This window comes from Ranitomeya variabilis, chromosome 4 (assembly GCF_051348905.1).
Source record: "Ranitomeya variabilis isolate aRanVar5 chromosome 4, aRanVar5.hap1, whole genome shotgun sequence".
Classification (NCBI taxonomy): Eukaryota; Metazoa; Chordata; class Amphibia; order Anura; family Dendrobatidae; genus Ranitomeya; species Ranitomeya variabilis.
In genome coordinates this window covers 227,088,962-227,095,002 of record NC_135235.1, presented here as the reverse complement: position 1 = coordinate 227,095,002, position 6,041 = coordinate 227,088,962, and positions in this window count along the sequence as shown.

Here is a 6,041-nt window from a genome sequence, read left to right as displayed (position 1 = left end):
CTGAGTGAGAGATGGCACACACAGGAGTCAGGAGTGGCACACAAGCAGAAAGGGCAATATTAATCTCCCACTGATTGATGTAGTGATTTTTTTTAAGGTAGATTTTAGAACCCAAATCAAGCAAAAAATTAATAGGCTTTCTATGGCCCACTGAGTGAGAGATGGCACACACAGGAGTCAGGAGTGGCACACAAGCCCTGACTGAGGCCAATATTTTTCTCCCACTGATTGATGTAGTGATTTTTTTTCAGGTAGATTTTAGAACCCAAATCAAGCAAAAAAACTAATAGGCTTTCTATGGCCCACTGAGTGAGAGATGGCACACACAGGAGTCAGGAGTGGCACACAAGCCCTGACTGAGGCCAATATTTTTCTCCCACTGATCGATGTAGTGATTTTTTTTAAGGTAGATTTTAGAACCCAAATCAAGCAAAAAAATTAATAGGCTTTCTATGGCCCACTGAGTGAGAGATGGCACACACAGGAGTCAGGAGTGGCACACAAGCAGAAAGGGCAATATTAATCTCCCACTGTTTTTTTTTTTTTTTCTTTTTCAGGGAGACTTTAGAAACCAAATAATAAAAAATAAATAGGCTTTCTATGGCCCACTGAGTGAGAGATGGCACACACAGGAGTCAGGAGTGGCACACAAGCAGAAAGGGCAATATTAATCTCCCACTGATTGATGTAGTGATTTTTTTTAAGGTAGATTTTAGAACCCAAATCAAGCAAAAAAATTAATAGGCTTTCTATGGCCCACTGAGTGAGAGATGGCACACACAGGAGTCAGGAGTGGCACACAAGCCCTGACTGAGGCCAATATTTTTCTCCCACTGATTGATGTAGTGATTTTTTTTCAGGTAGATTTTAGAACCCAAATCAAGCAAAAAAATTAATAGGCTTTCTATGGCCCACTGAGTGAGAGATGGCACACACAGGAGTCAGGAGTGGCACACAAGCCCTGACTGAGGCCAATATTTTTCTCCCACTGATTGATGTAGTGATTTTTTTTAAGGTAGATTTTAAAACCCAAATCAAGCAAAAAAATTAATAGGCTTTCTATGGCCCACTGAGTGAGAGATGGCACACACAGGAGTCAGGAGTGGCACACAAGCCCTGAGGCCAATATTTTTCTCCAACTGATTGATGTAGTGTTTTTTTTCAGGTAGATTTTAGAACCCAAATCAAGCAAAAAAATTAATAGGCTTTCTATGGCCCACTGAGTGAGAGATGGCACACACAGGAGTCAGGAGTGGCACACAAGCCCTGACTGAGGCCAATATTTTTCTCCCACTGATTGATGTAGTGATTTTTTTTCAGGTAGATTTTAGAACCCAAATCAAGCAAAAAAATAAATAGGCTTTCTATGGCCCACTGAGTGAGAGATGGCACACACAGGGATGGCACTCTAGCAGAAATGCCAATCTTAATCTCCCACAAAAAAAAAAAAAAAACAGGGACTGTCCTACAATTACTATCTCCCTGCAGTAATCTCAGCCAGGTATGGCAGGCAGCAATAAGGAGTGGACTGATGCACAAATTAAATAAAAAGTGTGGACAAACAAAAAAGATAGCTGTGCAGAAAGGAAGGAACAAGAGGATATGTGCTTTTAAAAAAGCAGTTGGTTTGCACAGTGGCGTACACACAGCAATACAGCTATCAGGGAGCCTTCTAGGGCAGCCCAATGAGCTACAGCGCTGAGAGAAAAAAAAAAATGTAGCTTCCACTGTCCCTGCACACCGAAGGTGGTGTTGGACAGTGGAAATTGCTACAGCACAAGTGGTTTGGTGGTTAATGGACCCTGCCTAACGCACTCCCTGCTTCTAATGAAGCGGCAGCAACCTCTCCCTAAGCTCAGATCAGCAGCAGTGAGATGGCGGTCGGCGGGAACGCCCCTTTATAGCCCCTGTGACGCCGCAGACAGCAAGCCAATCACTGCAATGCCCTTCTCTAAGATGGTGGGGACCAGGACCTATGTCATCACGCTGCCCACACTCTGCGTTCACCTTCATTGGCTGAGAAATGGCGCTTTTCGCGTCATTGAAACGCGACTTTGGCGCGAAAGTCGCGTACCGCATGGCCGATGCAACGCTGGGATCGGCTCGGTTTCATGAGACGCCGACTTTGCCAAAAGTCGGCGACTTTTGAAAATGAACGACCCGTTTCGCTCAACCCTACTTGCGACATTTTGTCTCTGCTAGGCAGGATGACTGGGCATCTTTGCTACCTTGGGTGGAATTTGCCGTGAACAACGCCGTAGCCGATTCCACTGGTCAGACTCCTTTTCTCCTTAATTACGGCCAGCATCCGCGTGTCCCTGTGCCCATGCCCGTGTCATCCACCGATTCTAGGGTGGCAGACTGGGCGGTGGAGGCACGTGACATCTGGGACTGCACACAGGATGCCATCCGGGCCTCCAAGGAGAGAATGAGGGTTTCGGCTGATACACACCGGCGCCCCGCTCCGACCTTTGCTCCTGGCGACTTAGTGTGGCTCTCCGCCCGTTACATCAGGCTGCGAGTTGAGTCCACTAAGTTTGTGCCTCGCAACATTGGCCCGTTCAAGGTTCTGGAACAGGTCAACTCTGTGGTCTACTGTTTGGCTATTCCTCCACGCCTTGGTATCACCGATACTTTTCACGTTTCCCTCTTAAAGCCCGTTCATTTGTCCCGGTTTTCTGAGTAATCTGCCGGGACATCGAGTTCATCCACGGATGAGTTTGAGGTTAATGCTATCGTGGGGTGGAAGGTGGTACTTGGCAAGAAATTTTATCTGGTGGACTGGAAGGGTCACGGTCCAGAGGATAGAACCTGGGAGCCTGTGGAGCACATTTGGGCTCCGCTGCTCATTGCAGCTTTTGAGCATAGCGAGGCTCAAGGAGGGGAGGGCCCTAGAAGGAGGTAATGTTAGGAGTCGAGTTTCCTCTGCCGAACAGGGGGAATCTCGATCCGTGTCTGCTGCGGTCTCCCATTCTGCATCGGCAGAGCCTGCTCAGCGGAGACGTCGGCCCCAGCTTCTCACTGAGACTGATATTGTGCAAAGGGTTACTGCTGCCTCTCCAGGCTCTGATATTGTACCCTGCACTGAACTGCCGGGAGCAGGCTTTTCTGGGACTAAGTCCTGCTTTGCACACACTGAGCATGTCCAGGGTAAGATCTCTGAGTGGAGATCAAGGGTCACATGCTCAGGTACTGCAGCCAAATCTATTGGTCCTTCTAGGAAGGTCCTGTAGGTGCGCAGGCTTTGTAGCAGCCTCTCATTGGTCCTTCTAGAAAGGTCCTGTATGTGCTGCAGCTATTTAAGGCTCGCATGGTCGCACGGCCATGCGCTAGTATCTTCCTAAGTTATGTGCTTTGCGCCAGTATGGTCATGTGTTTGTATGTGTTCAGGGACCCGGCTGAAATAAGCCCCTAGAATGCTGGCACCTCCGGCGAGGAGTTTGTGTGCATGCATGACCACTGACTGCTCTCATTTGGGTAGTTAGCCTGTGCCTCTGTGAAAGTCTAACAGGGCACAGAGCTTTGCTTTCTCGGCCGCTCTGTGAAGCTAACAGAGCTGGTTCATACCGCCATATAGTGCCGCCAATTACTTAGCAGCAGGTTCTTTCCTGCACGGTGGATCCCGGGTTGCGAACGCACCAATCCCATCTAATAAATATATTCGGTGCGTTCCGCCAACCCTAACAGTGCCTGACTCTAAGGCCGTTTTTTGGCAAGTGCAACCATGGAAGGTATCAGGACTAGGGTTGAGCGAAACAGATCGAACAATTTCATAAGTCGCCGACTTTTGGCAAAGTCGGGTTTCGTGAAACCCGATCCGATCCCAGCGTGGGATCGGCCATGCGGTCGGCGATCTTGGCGCCAAAGTCGCGTTTCGTATGACGCTTTCCCCGCCATTTTTTCAGCCAATGAAGGAGTGTGGGCAGCGTGATGACATAGATTTTGGCTTGCTTTCTGCGGCGTCACAGAGCCATATTACCGTTTGGGATGTAGCGATTTCCGCAGTCCAATACAACATATGCTTTGCACGGAGGAGAGAGGGAGAGAGAGAGAGAGAGAGAGAGACAGAGAGACAAAAAAAATAATAATATCCCCATTGACTTGCATTGGGTTTCATGTTTCGGTCGCCCCCCCGACTTTTCACAATAATCGGCCGATTTCACACGATCCGACTTTTGAGGAAGTCGGGTTTCACGAAACCCGACTCGATCCTAAAAAAGTAAAAGTTGCTCAACCCTAATCAGGACCAAAGATCATATATTTATTATGTTTGTCTGTGTGGGCAATCAGTAAGGAGCAGAAGAAGGACTGAAGAGCATTGCAGCGTAGTGCAAAGATATGGCACACCGACGCTGCATTTATGCATATCTTCTTATACATAATATACCAGTTTCACATTTACTAATTTCTATGAAAGTTATTCCACTGTACTATGAAAATGAGCATTTATTGACCATTATTTTTGTAAAGAGTGCAGCACATGGTCCTATATCTACAGAGTACTTATACGCAGAATAGTCCTTTTAAAAGACAGCTTATCTCTTAAATATATAAATACTTTAGCTTCTGCATGTATGTTTTTATATAGCGTTTTACCCGGTAAGGAATAAACCATGTTGTCCAACTTACAATAAATATTATGGATATTAAAATGATGGGAATGCCCCACCAACATTATTACCTTTTGTGCCTTCACAAACCAAAATCTGTCCCTGCTCATAAGTCATATGAAAATTGTTTTTCTAAATTAGACAGTCCATTAGTCCTCTTTGATTACAGGCTTGTGGGGCAACTCTGTCTTAGAGTTTTATAGTTTCTTCCCAAATTATTGAAAAATGTTGATTGGCCAATTGACATCCTATAAAATTTTCTTGCAGCTCATACTTATGTTAAGGTGGAGAAGACATTAAGCACCATCTCGGAAGACTCCTGATATACTATTTATTGTGATCTGTTTATTTTATTTATTCCTCATGTAGGCTTCAGTATTCCTGTGCACAGGGTTGGATGGGGTTAGCTGTAGGGCCAGCCAATGGTTTGGGGAGGAGTAAGTGGGCACTGGGAGCTTACTTCCTGTTTATCAGTTTGATCAAGTTCATCTTCAGAAAAAGAAAGATACTTTCAACACCGTCAGCCATATTTGGTGTGTGGAAGAAGAGCAGAAATGCAGAAGGTAGCATGCTCAATCAATTCAGTATTCCTGTGCACAGGGTTGGATGGGGTTAACTGTAGGGCCAGCCCATGGTTTGGGGGAGCAGTAAGTTTGCAATAGGATCTAAGTTCCCATTTTATAGTTTAGTCCAAGTTCAGCTTCAGAAAAAGTAATATACTTTCAACAGTGTCAGCGATATTTGGCATGTGCAAGAAGAGCAGACTTACGGAAGTTAGTATGCTCCATCAAAATCAAGTAAGAGTGGTGTCAGTTCTCCTCTAGCAGGCAAGTTGAGGCACCTAGTTAAAGAGACTTTTAATTATGATCCTTAGTGTTAGCCAGACCTTGACATCTTAGGGAAAGAATATGAGATCAGTCAGTCAACTGAGACATGTTCATAAGGTGTAGAAGATTCAAGACGAAGGACAAATGTACGACTGAAGGGAAAAGGGTCCTCACCTACAGTATATAAATCAATGATATATTTCTTTGTCTAAATGAAGAATCATTTATAGTCTGACTACAGATCTCTAGAAATTAGTGAAAAAAGCACTACAATATATGAACAGTTTAGAAAACCCATTTACATAAACCTTTCTAGTGAATTCCAAGGAATTTTTAGGAGGACTTGGTCCTTAGTCTCTTGGCCAGAGTACAGAGTGATGCTAAAGAGCATCAGATAATTATGATACGAATTTAATTTTCTATCTCAATTTGAGCGAATTTGCCTAATTCAAGTTTTGGCAGATTTGCTCAACATTATTAAATACGTTGTATATATTTTTTTGTGTTAATAGTTAAGGAGAATTTCACGAAGTCATAAATTATCAACGAAAGCCATTTTTGCAAAAAACAAGAGTGTTTTTTAATAGACGCAGGAGGCCTATTA